Source organism: Cervus elaphus, chromosome 27 (genome assembly GCF_910594005.1).
Source record: "Cervus elaphus chromosome 27, mCerEla1.1, whole genome shotgun sequence".
In the NCBI taxonomy this organism is placed as follows: Eukaryota; Metazoa; Chordata; class Mammalia; order Artiodactyla; family Cervidae; genus Cervus; species Cervus elaphus.
The window spans coordinates 2988421-3009899 of NC_057841.1; positions in this window are offsets into that span (position 1 = coordinate 2988421).

The following is a 21479-nucleotide window of genomic DNA, read 5'->3' on the forward strand; positions in this document are numbered from 1 at the left end:
TTCGAGTCAGGGCATCGCGGTGTCCATTCCACTTGAGGCCGCAGACTCTGGGTCCCTCTCACATACCTAGAGCTGAGAGAAGCCTCCTCTTGAGGTGCTTGTGGTAAGGTGGTATTCCTCTGGAGTCGAAGCCAGGGACTAACCTCTCATCTCGAGTTGATTTTTAGTCCACGGAGCTCTTTCGTGTGGCTAGAGTGACCTCAGGATCCCTCTAGCCTTAAAACAGTGTTCTTGGGGTTTCTCTGGAGTGCCATCAAGGAAATCAAGGCTCCTTTCATGTGTGATGTGCAATACGGAATTGCTCTGCACGCAGTGCAGGGGAATCGGGCCTCATCTCGCGGCGAGGGGGAAGTCTCATGGTTTTTCTCGAGTTGCGGCGGGAACCTGGGGTATATTCTCGAGTTACGACGGGGATGGCCCTTCCACACACGTGTTTGTTCAGCGACGGCAGGACTCCTGCCTAGTTGTGAGGGACAACTGGGGATTCTCCTCGAGGCTTGGCAGGGCAATTGGGACTCCTCTCCAGCTGAGGCGGGAGACCAAGGGTCCCTTTCCACGTGCCACAGGAATCCTGGGACTCCTATCAAGTTTCACGAGGAGTCAGGCATTGTCTCCTTTGGAGGCACTGATCTCCGCGTACCTCTGGAGTTTTCAAAGGATGTGAGGCCTCCGGTCGCGATGAGGTGGGGAACTAGGTCTTTCTCTGTGGTCTCCACAGGGGATTCAGACATCCTTTCGTCTTGGGAGATGCAAGACGAGCCTACATTCAAGTCACTGCAGGGATATCAGGCCTTATTTCGAGTCAGGGCGTCGCGGTGTCCATTCCACTTGAGGCCACAAAATCAGGGTCCCTCTCACATAGCTAGAGCTGAGAGAAGCCTTCTGTTGAGGTGCTTGTGGTAAGGTGGTATTCCTCTGGAGTCGAAGCCAGGGACTAACCTCTCATCTCGAGTTGATTTTTGGTCCACGGAGCTCTTTCGTGTTGCTACAGTGACCTCAGGATGCCTCTAGCCTTGAAACAGTGTTCTTGGGGTTTCTCTGGAGTGCCATCAAGGAAATCAAGGCTCCTTTCAAGTGTGATGTGCAACACGGAATTGCTCTGCACGCAGTGCAGGGGAATCGGGCCTCATCTCGCGGCGAGGGGGAAGTCTCATGGTTTTTCTCGAGTTGCGGCGGAAACCTGGGGTTTATTCTCGAGTTACGACGGTGATGGCCCTTCCACACAAGTGTTTGTTCAGCGACGGCAGGACTCCTGCCTAGTTGCGAGGGAAAACTCGGGATTCTCCTCGAGGCTTGGCAGGGCAATTGGGACGCCTCTCCAGCTGAGGCGGGAGACCAAGGGTCCCTTTCCACGTGCCACAGGAATCCTGGGACTCCTGTCAAGTTTCACGAGGAGTCAGGCATCGTCTCCTTTGGAGGCACTGATCTCTGCGTACCTCTGGAATTTTCAAAGGATGTGAGGCCTCCGGTCGCGATGAGGTTTGGAACTAGGTCTTTCTCTGTGTTCTCCTCAGGGGATTCAGACATCCTTTCGTCTTGGGAGATGCAAGACGAGCCTGCATTCAAGTCACTGCAGGGATATCCGGCCTTATTTCGAGTCAGGGCATCGTGGTGTCCATTCCACTTGAGGCCGCAAATTCAGGGTCCCTCTCACATACCTAGAGCTGAGAGAAGCCTCCTCTTGAGGTGCTTGTGGTAAGGTGGTATCCCTCTGGAGTCGAAGCCAGGGTCTAACCTCTCATTTCGAGTTGATTTTTGGTCCACGGAGCTCTTTCGTGTTGCTACCGTGACCTCAGGATCCCTCTACCCTTGAAACAGTGTTCTTGGGGTTTCTCTGGAGTGCCATCAAGGAAATCAAGGCTCCTTTCATGGGTGATGTGTAAGACGGAATTGCTCTGCACGCAGTGCAGGGGAATCGGGCCTCATCTAGCGGCGAGGGGGAAGTCTCATAGTTTTTCTCGAGTTGCGGCTTGAACCTTGGGTATATTCTCGAGTTACGACGGGGATGGCCCTTCCACCCACGTGTTTGTTCAGCGACGTCAGGACTCCTGCCTAGTTGCGAGGGACAACTCGGGATTCTCCTTGACGCTTGGCAGGGCAATTGGGACGCCTCTCCAGCTGAGGCGGGAGACCAAGGGTCCCTTTCCACGTGCCACAGGTATTCTGGGACTCCTATCAAGTTTCACAAGCAGTCAGGCATCGTCTCCTTTGGAGGCACTGATGTCCGTGTACCTCTGGAGTTTTCAAAGGATGTGAGGCCTCTGGTCGCCATGAAGTGTGGAACTAGGTCTTTCTCTGTGGTCTCCACAGGGGATTCACACATCCTTTCATCTTGGGAGATGCAAGACGAGCCGGCATTCAAGTCACTGCAATGATATCCGGCCTTATTTCGAGTCAGGGCATCGCGGTGTCCATTCCACTTGAGGCCGCAAACTCAGGGTCCCTCTCACATAGCTAGAGCTGAGAGAAGCCTCCTCTTGAGGTGCTTGTGGTAAGGTGGAATTCCTCTGGAGTCGAAGCAAGGGACTAACCTCTCATCTCGAGTTGATTTTTGGTCCACGGAGCTCTTTCGTGTTGCTACAGTGACCTCAGGATCCCTCTAGCCTTGAAACAGTGTTCTTGGGGTTTCTCTGGAGTGCCATCAAGGAAATCAAGGGTCCTTTCATGTTTGATGTGCTACACGGAATTGCTTTGAATGCAGTTCAGGGGAATCGGGCCTCATCTTGCGGCGAGGGGGAAGTCTCATGGTTTTTCTCTAGTTGCGGCGGGAACCTGGGGTATATTCTCGAGTTACGACGGGGATGGCCCTTCCACACACGTGTTTGTTCAGCGACGGCAGGACTCCTGCCTAGTTGCGAGGGACAACTTGGGATTCTCCTCGAGGCTTGGCAGGGCAATTGGGACTCCTCTCCAGCTGAGGCGGGAGACCAAGTGTCCCTTTCCACGTGCCACAGGAATCCTGGGACTCCTATCAAGTTTCACGAGGAGTCAGGCATTGTCTCCTTTGGAGGCACTGATCTCCGCGTACCTCTGGAGTTTTCAAAGGATGTGAGGCCTCCGGTCGCGATGAGGTGGGGAACTAGGTCTTTCTCTGTGGTCTCCACAGGGGATTCAGACATCCTTTCGTCTTGGGAGATGCAAGACGAGCCTGCATTCAAGTCACTGCAGTGATATCAGGCCTTATTTCGAGTCAGGGCGTCGCGGTGTCCATTCCACTTGAGGCCACAAAATCAGGGTCCCTCTCACATAGCTAGAGCTGAGAGAAGCCTCCTGTTGAGGTGCTTGTGGTAAGGTGGTATTCCTCTGAGTCGAAGCCAGGGACTAACCTCTCATCTCGAGTTGATTTTTGGTCCACGGAGCTCTTTCGTGTTGCTACAGTGACCTCAGGATGCCTCTACGTTGAAACAGTGTTCTTGGGGTTTCTCTGGAGTGCCATCAAGGAAATCAAGGCTCCTTTCAAGTGTGATGTGCAACACGGAATTGCTCTGCACGCAGTGCAGGGGAATCGGGCCTCATCTCGCGGCGAGGGGGAAGTCTGATGGTTTTTCTCGAGTTGCGGCGGGAACCTGGGGTATATTCTCGAGTTACGACGGGGATGGCCCTTCCACACACGTGTTTGTTCAGCGACGGCAGGACTCCTGCCTAGTTGCGAGGGAAAACTCGGGATTCTCCTCGAGGCTTGGCAGGGCAATTGGGACGCCTCTCCAGCTGAGGCGGGAGACCAAGGGTCCCTTTCCACGTGCCACAGGAATCCTGGGACTCCTGTCAAGTTTCACGAGGAGTCAGGCATCGTCTCCTTTGGAGGCACTGATCTCTGCGTACCTCTGGAATTTTCAAAGGATGTGAGGCCTCCGGTCGCGATGAGGTTTGGAACTAGGTCTTTCTCTGTGTTCTCCTCAGGGGATTCAGACATCCTTTCGTCTTGGGAGATGCAAGACGAGCCTGCATTCAAGTCACTGCAGGGATATCCGGCCTTATTTCGAGTCAGGGCATCGTGGTGTCCATTCCACTTGAGGCCGCAAATTCAGGGTCCCTCTCACATACCTAGAGCTGAGAGAAGCCTCCTCTTGAGGTGCTTGTGGTAAGGTGGTATCCCTCTGGAGTCGAAGCCAGGGTCTAACCTCTCATTTCGAGTTGATTTTTGGTCCACGGAGCTCTTTCGTGTTGCTACCGTGACCTCAGGATCCCTCTACCCTTGAAACAGTGTTCTTGGGGTTTCTCTGGAGTGCCATCAAGGAAATCAAGGCTCCTTTCATGGGTGATGTGTAAGACGGAATTGCTCTGCACGCAGTGCAGGGGAATCGGGCCTCATCTAGCGGCGAGGGGGAAGTCTCATAGTTTTTCTCGAGTTGCGGCTTGAACCTTGGGTATATTCTCGAGTTACGACGGGGATGGCCCTTCCACCCACGTGTTTGTTCAGCGACGTCAGGACTCCTGCCTAGTTGCGAGGGACAACTCGGGATTCTCCTTGACGCTTGGCAGGGCAATTGGGACGCCTCTCCAGCTGAGGCGGGAGACCAAGGGTCCCTTTCCACGTGCCACAGGTATTCTGGGACTCCTATCAAGTTTCACAAGCAGTCAGGCATCGTCTCCTTTGGAGGCACTGATGTCCGTGTACCTCTGGAGTTTTCAAAGGATGTGAGGCCTCTGGTCGCCATGAAGTGTGGAACTAGGTCTTTCTCTGTGGTCTCCACAGGGGATTCACACATCCTTTCATCTTGGGAGATGCAAGACGAGCCGGCATTCAAGTCACTGCAATGATATCCGGCCTTATTTCGAGTCAGGGCATCGCGGTGTCCATTCCACTTGAGGCCGCAAACTCAGGGTCCCTCTCACATAGCTAGAGCTGAGAGAAGCCTCCTCTTGAGGTGCTTGTGGTAAGGTGGAATTCCTCTGGAGTCGAAGCAAGGGACTAACCTCTCATCTCGAGTTGATTTTTGGTCCACGGAGCTCTTTCGTGTTGCTACAGTGACCTCAGGATCCCTCTAGCCTTGAAACAGTGTTCTTGGGGTTTCTCTGGAGTGCCATCAAGGAAATCAAGGGTCCTTTCATGTTTGATGTGCTACACGGAATTGCTTTGAATGCAGTTCAGGGGAATCGGGCCTCATCTTGCGGCGACGGGGAAGTCTCATGGTTTTTCTCTAGTTGCGGCGGGAACCTGGGGTATATTCTCGAGTTACGACGGGGATGGCCCTTCCACACACGTGTTTGTTCAGCGACGGCAGGACTCCTGCCTAGTTGCGAGGGACAACTTGGGATTCTCCTCGAGGCTTGGCAGGGCAATTGGGACTCCTCTCCAGCTGAGGCGGGAGACCAAGTGTCCCTTTCCACGTGCCACAGGAATCCTGGGACTCCTATCAAGTTTCACGAGGAGTCAGGCATTGTCTCCTTTGGAGGCACTGATCTCCGCGTACCTCTGGAGTTTTCAAAGGATGTGAGGCCTCCGGTCGCGATGAGGTGGGGAACTAGGTCTTTCTCTGTGGTCTCCACAGGGGATTCAGACATCCTTTCGTCTTGGGAGATGCAAGACGAGCCTGCATTCAAGTCACTGCAGTGATATCAGGCCTTATTTCGAGTCAGGGCGTCGCGGTGTCCATTCCACTTGAGGCCACAAAATCAGGGTCCCTCTCACATAGCTAGAGCTGAGAGAAGCCTCCTGTTGAGGTGCTTGTGGTAAGGTGGTATTCCTCTGAGTCGAAGCCAGGGACTAACCTCTCATCTCGAGTTGATTTTTGGTCCACGGAGCTCTTTCGTGTTGCTACAGTGACCTCAGGATGCCTCTACGTTGAAACAGTGTTCTTGGGGTTTCTCTGGAGTGCCATCAAGGAAATCAAGGCTCCTTTCAAGTGTGATGTGCAACACGGAATTGCTCTGCACGCAGTGCAGGGGAATCGGGCCTCATCTCGCGGCGAGGGGGAAGTCTGATGGTTTTTCTCGAGTTGCGGCGGGAACCTGGGGTATATTCTCGAGTTACGACGGGGATGGCCCTTCCACACACGTGTTTGTTCAGCGACGGCAGGACTCCTGCCTAGTTGCGAGGGAAAACTCGGGATTCTCCTCGAGGCTTGGCAGGGCAATTGGGACGCCTCTCCAGCTGAGGCGGGAGACCAAGGGTCCCTTTCCACGTGCCACAGGAATCCTGGGACTCCTATCAAGTTTCACGAGGAGTCAGGCATCGTCTTCTTTGGAGGCACTGATCTCTGCGTACCTCTGGAATTTTCAAAGGATGTGAGGCCTCCGGTCGCGATGAGGTTTGGAACTAGGTCTTTCTCTGTGGTCTCCACAGGGGATTCAGACATCCTTTCGTCTTCGGAGATGCAAGACGAGCCTGCATTCAAGTCACTGCAGGGATATCCGGCCTTATTTCGAGTCAGGGCATCGTGGTGTCCATTCCGCTTGAGGCCGCAAAGTCAGGGTCCCGCTCACATACCTAGAGCTGAGAGAAGCCTCCTCTTGAGGTGCTTGTGGTAAGGTGGTATTCCTCTGGAGTCGAAGCCAGGGACTAACCTCTCATCTCGAGTTGATTTTTGGTCCACGGAGCTCTTTTGTGTTGCTACAGTGACCTCAGGATCCCTCTAGCCTTGAAAGAGTGTTCTTGTGGTTTCTCTGGAGTGCCATCTAGGAAATCAAGTCTCCTTTCATGTGTGATGTGCAAGACGAAATTGCTCTGCACGCAGTGCAGGGGAATCGGGCCTCATCTCACGGCGAGGGGGAAGTCTCATGGTTTTTCTCGGGTTGCGGTGGGAACCTGGGGTATATTCTCGAGTTACGACGGGGATGGCCCTTCCTCCAACGTGTTTGTTCAGCGACGTCAGGACTCCTGCCTAGTTGCGAGGGACAAATCGGGATTCTCCTTGAGGCTTGGCAGGGCAATTGGGACGTCTCTCCGGCTGAGGCGGGAGACCAAGTGTCCCTTTCCACGTGCCACAGGAATCCTGGGACTCCTATCAAGTTTCACGAGGAGTCAGGCATCGTCTCCTTTGGAGGCACTGATGTCCGCGTACCTCTGGAATTTTCAAAGGATGTGAGGCTTCTGGTCGCCATGAAGTGGGGAACTAGGTCTTTCTCTGTGGTCTCCACAGGGGATTCAGACATCCTTTCATCTTGGGAGATGCAAGACGAGCCTGCATTCAAGTCACTTCAGGGATATCCGGCCTTATTTCACGTCAGGGCTTCGCAGTGTCCATTCCACTTGAGGCCGCAAACTCAGGGTCCCTCTCACATACCTAGAGCTGAGAGAAGCCTCCTCTTGAGGTGCTTGTGGTAAGGTGGTATTCCTCTGGAGTCGAAGCCAGGGACTAACCTCTCATCTCGAGTTGATTTTTGGTCCACGGAGCTCTTTCGTGTTGCTACAGTGACCTCAGGATCCCTCTAGCCTTGAAACAGTGTTCTTGGGGTTTCTCTGGAGTGCCATCAAGGAAATCAAGGCTCCTTTCATGTTTGATGTGCAACACGGCATTGCTCTGCATGCAGTGCAGGGGAATCGGGCCTCATCTCACGGCGAGGGGGAAGACTCATGGTTTTTCTCGAGTTGCGGCGAGAACCTGGGGTATATTCTCGAGTTACGACGGGGATGGCCCTTCCACCCACGTGTTTATTCAGCGACGTCAGAACTCCTGCCTAGTTGCGAGGGACAACTCGGGATTCTCCTCGAGGCTCGGCAGGGCAATTGGGACGCCTCTCCAGCTGAGGCGGGAGACCAAGGGTCCCTTTCCACGTGCCACAGGAATCCTGGGACTCCTATCAAGTTTCACGAGGAGTCAGGCATCGTCTCCTTTGGAGGCACTGATCTCCGCGTACCTCTGGAGTTTTCAAAGGATGTGAGGCCTCCGGTCGCGATAAGGTGGGGAACTAGGTCTTTCTCTGTGGTCTCCACAGGGGATTCAGACATCCTTTCATCTTGCGAGATGCAAGACGAGCCTGCATTCAAGTCACTGCAGGGATATCCGGCCTTATTTCGAGTCAGGGCATCGCGGTGTCCATTCCACTTGAGGCCGCAAAGTCAGGGTCCCTCTCACATACCTAGAGCTGAGAGAAGCCTCCTCTTGAGGTGCTTGTGGTAAGGTGGTATCCCTCTGGAGTCGAAGCCAGGGTCTAACCTCTCATCTCGAGTTGATTTTTGGTCCACTCAGATCTTTCGTGTTGCTACAGTGACCTCAGGATCCCTCTAGCCTTGAAACAGTGTTCTTGGGGTTTCTCTGGAGTGCCATCAAGGAAATCAAGGCTCCTTTCATGTGTGATGTGCAAGACGGAATTGCTCTGCACGCAGTGCAGGGGATTCGGGCCTCATCTAGCGGCGATGTTGAAGTCTCATGGTTTTTCTCGAGTTGCGGCGGGAACCTTGGGTATATTCTCGAGTTACGACGGGGATGGCCCTTCCCCCCACGTGTTTCTTCAGCGACGTCAGGACTCCTGCCTAGTTGCGAGGGACAACTCGGGATTCTCCTTGAGGCTTGGCAGGGCAATTGGGACGCCTCTCCAGCTGAGGCGGGAGACCAAGTGTCCCTTTCCACGTGCCACAGGAATCCTGGGACTCCTATCAAGTTTCACGAGGAGTCAGGCATCGTCTCCTTTGGAGGCACTTATCTCCGCGTACCTCTGGAGTTTTCAAAGGATGTGAGGCCTCTGGTCGCCATGAAGTGTGGAACTAGGTCTTTCTCTGTGGTCTCCACAGGGGATTCAGACATCCTTTCATCTTGGGAGATGCAAGACGAGCCTGCATTCAAGTCACTGCAGGGATATCCGGCCTTATTTCGAGTCAGGGCATCGCGGTGTCCATTCCACTTGAGGCCGCAAACTCAGGGTCCCTCTCACATAGCTAGAGCTGAGAGAAGCCTCCTCTTGAGGTGCTTGTGGTAAGGTGGTATTCCTCTGGAGTCGAAGCCAGGGACTAACCTCTCATCTCGAGTTGATTTTTGGTCCACGGAGCTCTTTCGTGTTGCTACAGTGACCTCAGGATCCCTCTAGCCTTGAAACAGTGTTCTTGGGGTTTCTCTGGAGTGCCATCAAGGAAATCAAGGCTCCTTTCATGTGTGATGTGCAAGACGGAATTGCTCTGCACGCAGTGCAGGGGATTCGGGCCTCATCTAGCGGCGATGGGGAAGTCTCATGGTTTTTCTCGAGTTGCGGCGGGAACCTTGGGTATATTCTCGAGTTACGACGGGGATGGCCCTTCCCCCCACGTGTTTCTTCAGCGACGTCAGGACTCCTGCCTAGTTGCGAGGGACAACTCGGGATTCTCCTTGAGGCTTGGCAGGGCAATTGGGACGCCTCTCCAGCTGAGGCGGGAGACCAAGTGTCCCTTTCCACGTGCCACAGGAATCCTGGGACTCCTATCAAGTTTCACGAGGAGTCAGGCATCGTCTCCTTTGGAGGCACTGATCTCCGCGTACCTCTGGAGTTTTCAAAGGATGTGAGGCCTCTGGTCGCCATGAAGTGTGGAACTAGGTCTTTCTCTGTGGTCTCCACAGGGGATTCAGACATCCTTTCATCTTGGGAGATGCAAGACGAGCCTGCATTCAAGTCACTGCAGGGATATCCGGCCTTATTTCGAGTCAGGGCATCGCGGTGTCCATTCCACTTGAGGCCGCAAACTCAGGGTCCCTCTCACATAGCTAGAGCTGAGAGAAGCCTCCTCTTGAGGTGCTTGTGGTAAGGTGGTATTCCTCTGGAGTCGAAGCCAGGGACTAACCTCTCATCTCGAGTTGATTTTTGGTCCACGGAGCTCTTTCGTGTTGCTACAGTGACCTCAGGATCCCTCTAGCCTTGAAACAGTGTTCTTGGGGTTTCTCTGGAGTGCCATCAAGGAAATCAAGGCTCCTTTCATGTTTGATGTGCAACACGGAATTGCTCTGCATGCAGTGCAGGGGAATCGGGCCTCATCTCACGGCGAGGGGGAAGACTCATGGTTTTTCTCGAGTTGCGGTGAGAACCTGGGGAATATTCTCGAGTTACGACGGGGATGGCCCTTCCACCCACGTGTTTATTCAGCGACGTCAGAACACCTGCCTAGTTGCGAGGGACAACTCGGGATTCTCCTCGAGGCTTGGCAAGGCAATTGGGACGCCTCTCCAGCTGAGGCGGGAGACCAAGGGTCCCTTTCCACGTGCCACAGGAATCCTGGGACTCCTATCAAGTTTCACGAGGAGTCAGGCATTGTCTCCTTTGGAGGCACTGATCTCTGCGTACCTCTGGAGTTTTCAAAGGATGTGAGGCCTCCGGTCGCGATAAGGTGGGGAACTAGGTCTTTCTCTGTGGTCTCCACAGGGGATTCAGACATTCTTTCGTCTTGCGAGATGCAAGACGAGCCTGCATTCAAGTCACTGCAGGGATATCCGGCCTTATTTCGAGTCAGGGCATCGCGGTGTCCATTCCACTTGAGGCCGCAAAGTCAGGGTCCCTTTCACATACCTAGAGCTGAGAGAAGCCTCCTCTTGAGGTGCTTGTGGTAAGGTGGTATCCCTCTGGAGTCGAAGCCAGGGTCTAACCTCTCATCTCGAGTTGATTTTTGGTCCACGCAGATCTTTCGTGTTGCTACAGTAACCTCAGGATCCCTCTAGCCTTGAAACAGTGTTCTTGGGGTTTCTCTGGAGTGCCATCAAGGAAATCAAGGCTCCTTTCATGTGTGATGTGCAAGACGGAATTGCTCTGCACGCAGTGCAGGGGAATCGGGCCTCATCTAGCGGCGATGGGGAAGTCTCATGGTTTTTCTCGAGTTGCGGCGGGAACCTTGGGTATATTCTCGAGTTACGACGGGGATGGCCCTTCCCCCCACGTGTTTCTTCAGCGACGTCAGGACTCCTGCCTAGTTGCGAGGGACAACTCGGGATTCTCCTTGAGGCTTGGCAGGGCAATTGGGACGCCTCTCCAGCTGAGGCGGGAGACCAAGGGTCCCTTTCCACGTGCCACAGGAATCCTGGGACTCCTATCAACTTTCACGAGGAGTCAGGCATCGTCTCCTTTGGAGGCACTGATGTCCGCGTACCTCTGGAGTTTTCAAAGGATGTGAGGCCTCTGGTGGCCATGAAGTGGGGAACTAGGTCTTTCTCTGTGGTCTCCACAGGGGATTCAGACATTCTTTCATCTTGGGAGATGCAAGACGAGCCTGCATTCAAGTCACTGCAGGGATATCCGGCCTTATTTCGCGTCAGGGCATCGCAGTGTCCATTCCACTTGAGGCCGCAAACTCAGGGTCCCTCTCACATAGCTAGAGCTGAGAGAAGCCTCCTCTTGAGGTGCTTGTGGTAAGGTGGTATTCCTCTGAAGTCGAAGCCAGGGACTAACCTCTCATCGCGAGTTGATTTTTGGTCCACGGAGCTCTTTCGTGTTGCTACAGTGACCTCAGGATCCCTCTAGCCTTGAAACAGTGTTCTTAGGGTTTCTCTGGAGTGCCATCAAGGAAATCAAGGCTCCTTTCATGTTTGATGTGCAACACGGAATTGCTCTGCATGCAGTGCAGGGGAATCGGGCCTCATCTCACGGTGAGGGGGAAGACTCATGGTTTTTCTCGAGTTGCGGCGAGAACCTGGGGTATATTCTCGAGTTACGACGGGGATGGCCCTTCCACCCACGTGTTTGTTCAGCGACGTAAGGACTACTGCCTATTTGCGAGGGACAACTCGGGATTCTCCTTGAGGCTTGGCAGGGCAATTGGGACGCCTCTCCAGCTGAGGCGGGAGACCAAGGGTCCCTTTCCACGTGCCACAGGAATCCTGGGACTCCTATCAACTTTCACGAGGAGTCAGGCAACGTCTCCTTTGGAGGCACTGATGTCCGCGTACCTCTGGAGTTTTCAAAGGATGTGAGGCCTCTGGTGGCCATGAAGTGGGGAACTAGGTCTTTCTCTGTGGTCTCCACAGGGGATTCAGACATCCTTTCATCTTGGGAGTTGCAAGACGAGCCTGCATTCACGTCACTGCAGGGATATCCGGCCTTATTTCGAGTCAGGGCATCGCGGTGTCCATTCCACTTGAGGCCGCAAACTCAGGGTCCCTCTCACATACCTAGAGCTGAGAGAAGCCTCCTCTTGAGGTGCTTGTGGTAAGGTGGTATTCCTCTGGAGTCGAAGCCAGGGACTAACCTCTCATCTCGAGTTGATTTTTGGTCCACGGAGCTCTTTCGTGTGGCTACAGTGACCTCAGGATCCCTCTAGCCTTGAAACAGTGTTCTTGGGGTTTCTCTGGAGTGCCATCAAGGAAATCAAGGCTCCTTTCATGTGTGATGTGCAATACGGAATTGCTCTGCACGCAGTGCAGGGGAATCGGGCCTCATCTCGCGGCGAGGGGGAAGTCTCATGGTTTTTCTCGAGTTGCGTCGGGAACCTGGGATATATTGTCAAGTTAGGACGGGGATGTCCCGTCCACCCACGTGTTTGTTCAGTGACGTCAGGACTCCTGCCTAGTTACGAGGGACAACTCGGGATTCTCCTCGAGGCTTGGCAGGGCAATTGGGACGCCTCTCCAGCTGAGGCGGGTGATCAAGGATCCCTTTCCCCGTGCCACAGGAATCCTGGGACTCCTATCAAGTTTCACGAGGAGTCAGGCATCGTCTCCTTTGGAGGCACTGATGTCCGCGTACCTCTGGAGTTTTCAAAGGATGTGAGGCCTCTGGTGGCCATGAAGTGGTTAACTAGGTCTTTCTCTGTGGTCTCCACAGGGGATTCAGACATCCTTTCATCTTGGGAGATGCAAGACGAGCCTGCATTCACGTCACTGCAGGGATATCCGGCCTTATTTCGAGTCAGGGCATCGCGGTGTCCATTCCACTTGAGGCCGCAAACTCAGGGTCCCTCTCACATACCTAGAGCTGAGAGAAGCCTCCTCTTGAGGTGCTTGTGGTAAGGTGGTATTCCTCTGGAGTCGAAGCCAGGGACTAACCTCTCATCTCGAGTTGATTTTTGGTCCACGGAGCTCTTTCCTGTGGCTACAGTGACCTCAGGATCCCTCTAGCCTTGAAACAGTGTTCTTGGGGTTTCTCTGGAGTGCCATCAAGGAAATCAAGGCTCCTTTCATGTGTGATGTGCAATACGGAATTGCTCTGCACGCAGTGCAGGGGAATCGGGCCTCATCTCGCGGCGAGGGGGAAGTCTCATGGTTTTTCTCGAGTTGCGTCGGGAACCTGGGATATATTGTCAAGTTACGACGGGGATGTCCCGTCCACCCACGTGTTTGTTCAGTGACGTCAGGACTCCTGCCTAGTTACAAGGGACAACTCGGGATTCTCCTCGAGGCTTGGCAGGGCAATTGGGACGCCTCTCCAGCTGAGGCGCGTGACCAAGGGTCCCTTTCCCCGTGCCACAGGAATCCTGGGACTCCTATCAAGTTTCACGAGGAGTCAGGCATCGTCTCCTTTGGAGGCACTGATCTCCGCGTACCTCTGGAGTTTTCAAAGGATGTGAGGCCTCCGATCGCGATTAGGTGGGGAACTAGGTCTTTCTCTGTGGTCTCCACAGGGGATTCAGACATCCTTTCGTCTTCGGAGATGCAAGACGAGCCTGCATTCAAGTCACTGCAGGGATATCCGGCCTTATTTCGAGTCAGGGCATCGCGGTGTCCATTCCACTTGAGGCCGCAAACTCAGGGTCCCTCTCACATAGCTAGAGCTGAGATAAGCCTCCTCTTGAGGTGCTTGTGGTAAGGTGGTATTCCTCTGGAGTCGAAGCCAGGGACTAACCTCTCATTGCGAGTTGATTTTTGGTCCACGGAGCTCTTTCGTGTTGCTACAGTGACCTCAGGATCCCTCTAGCCTTGAAACAGTGTTCTTAGGGTTTCTCTGGAGTGCCATCAAGGAAATCAAGGCTCCTTTCATGTTTGATGTGCAACACGGAATTGCTCTGCATGCAGTGCAGGGGAATCCGGCCTCATCTCACGGTGAGGGGGAAGACTCATTGTTTTTCTCGAGTTGCGGCGAGAACCTGGGGTATATTCTCGAGTTACGACGGGGATGGCCCTTCCACCCACGTGTTTGTTCAGCGACGTAAGGACTACTGCCTATTTGCGAGGGACAACTCGGGATTCTCCTTGAGGCTTGGCAGGGCAATTGGGACGCCTCTCCAGCTGAGGCGGGAGACCAAGGGTCCCTTTCCACGTGCCACAGGAATCCTGGGACTCCTATCAATTTTCACGAGGAGTCAGGCATCGTCTCCTTTGGAGACACTGATCTCCGCGTACCTCTGGAGTTTTCAAAGGATGTGAGGCCTCTGGTGGCCATGAAGTGGGGAACTAGGTCTTTCTCTGTGGTCTCCACAGGGGATTCAGACATCCTTTCATCTTGGGAGTTGCAAGACGAGCCTGCATTCAAGTCACTGCAGGGATATCCGGCCTTATTTCGAGTCAGGGCATCGCGGTGTCCATTCCACTTGAGGCCGCAAACTCAGGGTCCCTCTCACATACCTAGAGCTGAGAGAAGCCTCCTCTTGAGGTGCTTGTGGTAAGGTGGTATTCCTCTGGAGTCGAAGCCAGGGACTAACCTCTCATCTCGAGTTGATTTTTGGTCCACGGAGCTCTTTCGTGTTGCTACAGTGACCTCAGGATCCCTCTAGCCTTGAAACAGTGTTCTTGGGGTTTCTCTGGAGTGCCATCAAGGAAATCAAGGCTCCTTTCATGTGTGATGTGCAATACGGAATTGCTCTGCACGCAGTGCAGGGGAATCGGGCCTCATCTTGCGGCGAGCGGGAAGTCTCATGGTTTTTCTCGAGTTGCGTCGGGAACCTGGGATATATTGTCAAGTTACGACGGGGATGTCCCGTCCACCCACGTGTTTGTTCAGTGACGTCAGGACTCCTGCCTAGTTACGAGGGACAACTCGGGATTCTCCTCGAGGCTTGGCAGGGCAATTGGGACGCCTCTCCAGCTGAGGCGGGTGATCAAGGATCCCTTTCCCCGTGCCACAGGAATCCTGGGACTCCTATCAAGTTTCACGAGGAGTCAGGCATCGTCTCCTTTGGAGGCACTGATGTCCGAGTACCTCTGGAGTTTTCAAAGGATGTGAGGCCTCTGGTGGCCATGAAGTGGGGAACTAGGTCTTTCTCTGTGGTCTCCACAGGGGATTCAGACATCCTTTCATCTTGGGAGATGCAAGACGAGCCTGCATTCACGTCACTGCAGGGATATCCGGCCTTATTTCGAGTCAGGGCATCGCGGTGTCCATTCCACTTGAGGCCGCAAACTCAGGGTCCCTCTCACATACCTAGAGCTGAGAGAAGCCTCCTCTTGAGGTGCTTGTGGTAAGGTGGTATTCCTCTGGAGTCGAAGCCAGGGACTAACCTCTCATCTCGAGTTGATTTTTGGTCCACGGAGCTCTTTCGTGTGGCTACAGTGACCTCAGGATCCCTCTAGCCTTGAAACAGTGTTCTTGGGGTTTCTCTGGAGTGCCATCAAGGAAATCAAGGCTCCTTTCATGTGTGATGTGCAATACGGAATTGCTCTGCACGCAGTGCAGGGGAATCGGGCCTCATCTCGCGGCGAGGGGGAAGTCTCATGGTTTTTCTCGAGTTGCGTCGGGAACCTGGGATATATTGTCAAGTTACGACGGGGATGTCCCGTCCACCCAAGTGTTTGTTCAGTGACGTCAGGACTCCTGCCTAGTTACGAGGGACAACTCGGGATTCTCCTCGAGGCTTGGCAGGGCAATTGGGACGCCTCTCCAGCTGAGGCGGGTGACCAAGGGTCCCTTTCCCCGTGCCACAGGAATCCTGGGACTCCTATCAAGTTTCACGAGGAGTCAGGCATCGTCTCCTTTGGAGGCACTGATCTCCGCGTACCTCTGGAGTTTTCAAAGGATGTGAGGCCTCCGATCGCGATTAGGTGGGGAACTAGGTCTTTCTCTGTGGTCTCCACAGGGGATTCAGACATCCTTTCGTCTTCGGAGATGCTAGACGAGCCTGCATTCAAGTCACTGCAGGGATATCCGGCCTTATTTCGAGTCAGGGCATCGCGGTGTCCATTCCACTTGAGGCCGCAAACTCAGGGTCCCTCTCACATAGCTAGAGCTGAGATAAGCCTCCTCTTGAGGTGCTTGTGGTAAGGTGGTATTCCTCTGGAGTCGAAGCAAGGGACTAACCTCTCATCGCGAGTTGATTTTTGGTCCACGGAGCTCTTTCGTGTTGCTACAGTGACCTCAGGATCGCTCTAGCCTTGAAACAGTGTTCTTAGGGTTTCTCTGGAGTGCCATCAAGGAAATCAAGGCTCCTTTCATGTTTGATGTGCAATACGGAATTGCTTTGAATGCAGTGCATGGGAATCGGGCCTCATCTTGCGGCGACGGGGAAGTCTCATGGTTTTTCTCTAGTTGCGGCGGGAACCTGGAGTATATTCTCGAGTTACGGCGGGGATGGCCCTTCCCCACACGTGTTTGTTCAGTGACGTCAGGACTCCTGCCTAGTTGCGAGGGACAACTCGGGATTCTCCTCGAGGCTTGGCAGGGCAATTGGGACGCCTCTCCAGCTGAGGCGGGAGACCAAGGGTCCCTTTCCACGTGCCACAAGAATCCTGGGACTCCTATCAAGTTTCACGAGGAGTCAGGCATCGTCTCCTTTGGAGGCACTGATGTCCGCGTACCTCTGGAGTTTTGAAAGGGTATGAGGCCTACGGTCACGATGCGGTGGGGAACTAGGTCTTTCTCTGTGGTCTCCACAGGGGATTCAGACATCCTTTCGCCTTGGGAGATGCAAGACGAACCTGCATTCAAGTCACTGCAGGGATATCCGGCCTTATTTCGAGTCAGGGCATCGCGGTGTCCATTCCACTTGAGGCCGCAAACTCAGGGTCCCTCTCACATACCTAGAGCTGAGAGAAGCCTCCTCCTGAGGTGCTTGTGGTAAGGTGGTATTCCTCTGGAGTCGAAGCCAGGGACTAACCTCTCATCTCGAGATGATTCTTGGTCCACAGAGCTCTTTCATGTTGCTACAGTGACCTCAGGATCCCTCTAGCCTTGAAACAGTGTTCTTGGGGTTTCTCTGGAGTGCCATCAAGGAAATCAAGGCTCCTTTCATGTTTGATGTGCAATACGGAATTGCTTTGAATGCAGTGCAGGGGAATCGGGCCTCATCTCGTGGCGAGGGGGAAGTCTCATGGTTTCTCTCGAGTTGCGGTGGGAACCTGGGGTATATTCTCGAGTTACGACGGGGATGGACCTTCCACACACGTGTTTGTTCAGCGACGTCAGGACTCCTGCCTAGTTGCGAGGGACAACTCGGGATTCTCCTCGAGGCTTGGCAGGGCATTTGGGACGCCTCTCCAGCTGAGGCGGGAGACCAAGCGTCCCTTTTCACGTGCCACAGGAATCCTGGGACTCCTATCAAGTTTCAGAGGAGTCAGGCATCGTCCCCTTTGGAGGCACTGATCTCCGCGTACCTCTGGAGTTTTCAAAGGATGTGAGGCCTCCGGTCGCGATGAGGTGGGGAACTAGGTCTTTCTCTGTGGTCTCCACAGGGGATTCAGACATCCTTTCGTCTTGGGAGATGCAAGACGAGCCTGCATTCAAGTCACTGCAGGGATATCCGGCCTTATTTCGAGTCAGGGCATCGCGGTGTCCATTCCACTTGAGGCCGCAAAATCAGGGTCCCTCTCACATACCTAGAGCTGAGAGAAGCCTCCTCTTGAGGTGCTTGTGGTAAGGTGGTATTCCTCTGGAGTCGAAGCCAGGGACTAACCTCTCATCTCGAGTTGATTTTTGGTCCACGGAGCTCTTTCGTGGGGCTACAGGGACCTCAGGATCCCTGAAGCCTTGAAACAGTGTTCTTGGGGTTTCTCTGGAGTGCCATCAAGGAAATCAAGGCTCCTTTCATGTGTGATGTGCAACACGGAATTGCTCTGCACGCAGTGTAGGGGAATCGGGCCTCATCTCGCGGCGAGGGGGAAGTCTCATGGTTTTTCTCGAGTTGCGGCGGGAACCTGGGGTATATTCTCGAGTTACGACTGGGATGCCCCTTCCACCCACGTGTTTGTTCAGCGACGGCAGGACTCCTGCCTAGTTGCGAGGGACAACTCGGGATTCTCCTCGAGGCTTAGCAGGGCAATTGGGACGCCTCTCCAGCTGAGGCGGGAGACCAAGGGTCCCTTTCCACATGCCACAGGAATCCTGGGACTCCTATCAAGTTTCACGAGGAGTCAGGCATCGTCTCCTTTGGAGGCACTGATCTCCGCGTACCTCTGGAGTTTTCAAAGGATGTGAGGCCTCCGGTCGCGATGAGATGGGGCACTAGGTCTTTCTCTGTGGTCTCCACAGGGGATTCAGACATCCTTTCATCTTGGGAGATGCCAGACGAGCCTGCATTCAAGTCACTGCAGGGATATCTGGCCTTATTTCGAGTCAGGGCATTGCGGTGTCCATTCCAATTGAGGCTGCAAACTCAGGGTCCCTCTCACATACCTAAAGCTGTGAGAAGCCTCCTCTTGAGGTGCTTGTGGTTAGGTAGTATTCCTCTGGAGTCGAAGTTAGGGACTAACCTCTCATCTCGAGTTGATTTTTGGTCCACGGAGTTCTTTCCTGTTGCTACAGTGACCTCAGGATCCCTCTAGCCTGGAAACAGTGTTCTTAGGGTTTCTCTGGAGTGCCATGAAGGAAATCAAGCCTCTTTCAATGTGTGATGTGCAACACGGAATTGCTCTGCTCGCAGTGCAGGGGAATCGGGCCTCATCTCGCGGCGAGGGGGAAGTCTCATGGTTTTTCTCGAGTTGCGGCGGGAACCTGGGGTATATTCTCGAGTTACGACGGGGATGGCCCTTCCACCAACGTGTTTGTTCAGTGACCTCAGGACTCCTGCCTAGTTGCGAGGGACAACTCGGGATTCTCCTCGAGGCTTGGCAGGGCAATTGGGACGCCTCTCCAGCTGAGGCGGGAGACCAAGGGTCCCTTTCCACGTGCCACAGGAATTCTGGGACTCCTGTCAAGTTTCACGAGGAGTCAGGCATCGTCTCCTTTGGAGGCACTGATGTCCGCGTGCCTCTGCAACTTTCAAAGGATGTGAGGCCTCCGGTCGCGATGAGTTGGGGAACTAGGTCTTTCTCTGTGGTCTCCACAGGGGATTCAAACATCCTTTTGTCTTGGGAGATGCAAAACGAGCCTGCATTCAAGTCACTGCAGGGATATCCGGCCTTATTTCGAGCCAGGTCATCGTGGTGTCCATTCCACTTCAGGCCGCAAACTCAGGGTCCCTCTCACATACCTAGAGCTGAGAGAAGCCTCCTCTTGAGGTGCTTGTGGTAAGGTGGTATTCCTCTGGAGTCGAAGCCAGGGACTAACTTCTCATCTCGAGTTGATTTTTGGTCCACGGAGCTCTTTCGTGTTGCTACAGTGACCTCAGGATCCCTCTAGCCTTGAAACAGTGTTCTTGGGGTTTCTCTGGAGTGCCATCAAGGAAATCAAGGCTCCTTTCATGTGTGATGTGCAACACGGAATTGCTCTGCAGGCAGTGCAGGGGAATCGGGCCTCATCTCGCGGCGAGGGGTAGTCTCATGGTTTTTCTCGAGTTGCGGCGGGAACCTGGGGTATATTCTCGAGTTACGATGGGGATGGCCCTTCCACCCACGTGTTTGTTCAGCGACGTCAGGACTCCTGCCTAGTTGCGAGGGACAACTCGGGATTCTCCTTGAGGCTGGGCAGGGTAATTGGAACGCCTCTCCAGCTGAGGCGGGAGACCAAGAGTCCCTTTCCACGTGCCACAGGAATCCTGGGACTCCTATCAAGTTTGACGAGGAGTCAGGCATTCGCTCCTTTGGAGGCACTGATCTCCGCATACCTCTGGAGTTTTCAAAGGATGTGAGGCCTCCGGTCGCGATGAGGTGGGGAACTAGGTCTTTCTCTGTGGTCTCCACAGGGGATTCCAACATCCTTTCGTATTGGGAGATGCAAGAAGAGCCTGCATTCTAGTCACTGCAGGGATATCCGGGCTTATTTCGAGTCAGGGCATAGCGGTGTCCATTCCACTTGAGGCCGCAAACTCAGGGTCCCTCTCACATACCTAGAGCTGAAAGAAGCCTCCTCTTGAGGTGCTTGTGGTAAGGTGGTATTCCTCTGGAGTCGAAGCCAAGGACTAACCCCTCATCTCGAGTTGATTTTTGGCCCAAGGAGCTCTTTCGTGTTGCTACAGTGACCTCAGGATCCCTCTAGCCTTGAAACAGTGTTCTTGGGGTTTCTCTTGAGTGCCATCAAGGAAATCAAGGCTCCTTTCATGTGTGATGTGCCACACGATACTGCTCTGCACGCAGTGTAGGGAATCAGGCCTCATCTCGCGGCGAGGGGGAAGTCTCATGGTTTTTCTCGAGTTGCGGCGGGAACCTGGGGTATATTCTCGAGTTACGACGGGGACGGCCCTTCCACACACGTGTTTGTTCAGCGAAGTCAGGACTCCTGCCTAGTTGTGAGGGACAACTCGGGATTCTTCTCGAGGCTTGGCAGGAAAATTGGGATGCCTCTCCAGCTGAGGCGGGAGACCAAGGGTCCCTTTCCACGTGCCACAGGAATCCTGGGACTCCTATCAATTTTCACGAGGTGTCAGGCATCGTCTCCTTTGGAGGCACTGATCTCTGCGTACCTCTGGAGTTATCAAAGTATGTGAGGCCTCCGGTCGCGATGAAGTGATGAACTAGGTCTTTCTCTGTGGTCTCCACAGGGGATTCAGACATCCTTTCATCTTGGGAGATGCAAGACGAGCCTGCATTCAAGTCACTGCAGGGATATCCGGCCTTATTTCAAGTCAGGGCATCGCGGTGTCCATCCCATTTGAGGCCGCAAACTCAGGGTCCCTCTCACATAGCTAGAGCTGAGAGAAGCCTCCTCTTGAGGTGCTTGCAGTAAGGTGGTATTCCTCTGGAGTCGAAGCCATGGACTAACCTCTCATCTCGAGTTGATTTCTGGTCCACGGAGCTCTTTCATGTTGCTAAAGTTACCTCAGGATCCCTCTAGCCTTGAAACAGTGTTCTTGGGGTTTCTCTGGAGTGCCATCAAGGAAATCAAGGCTCCTTTCATGTGTGATGTGCAACACGGAATTGCTCTGCACGCAGTGCAGGGGAATCAAGCCTCATCTCGTGGCGAGGGGGAAGTCTCATGGTTTTTCTCGAGTTGCGGCGGGAACCTGGGGTATATTCTCGAGTTACGACGGGGATGGCCCTTCCACCCACGTGTTTGTTCAGCGACGTTGGGACTCCTGCCTACTTGCGAGGGACAACTCGGGATTCTCCTCGAAGCTTGGCAGGGAAATTGGGACGCCTCTCCAGCTGAGGCGGGAGACCAAGGGTCCCTTTCCACGTGCCACAGGAATCCTGGGACTCCTATCAAGTTTCACGAGGAGTCAGGCATCGTCTCCTTTGGAGGCACTGATCTCCGCGTACCTCTGGAGTTTTCAAAGGATGTGAGGCCTCCGGTCGCGATGAGGTGGGGAACTAGATCTTTCTCTGTGGTCTCCACAGGGGTTTCAGTCATCCTTTCGTCTTGGGAGATGCAAGACGAGCCTGCATTCGAGTCACTGCAGGGATATCCGG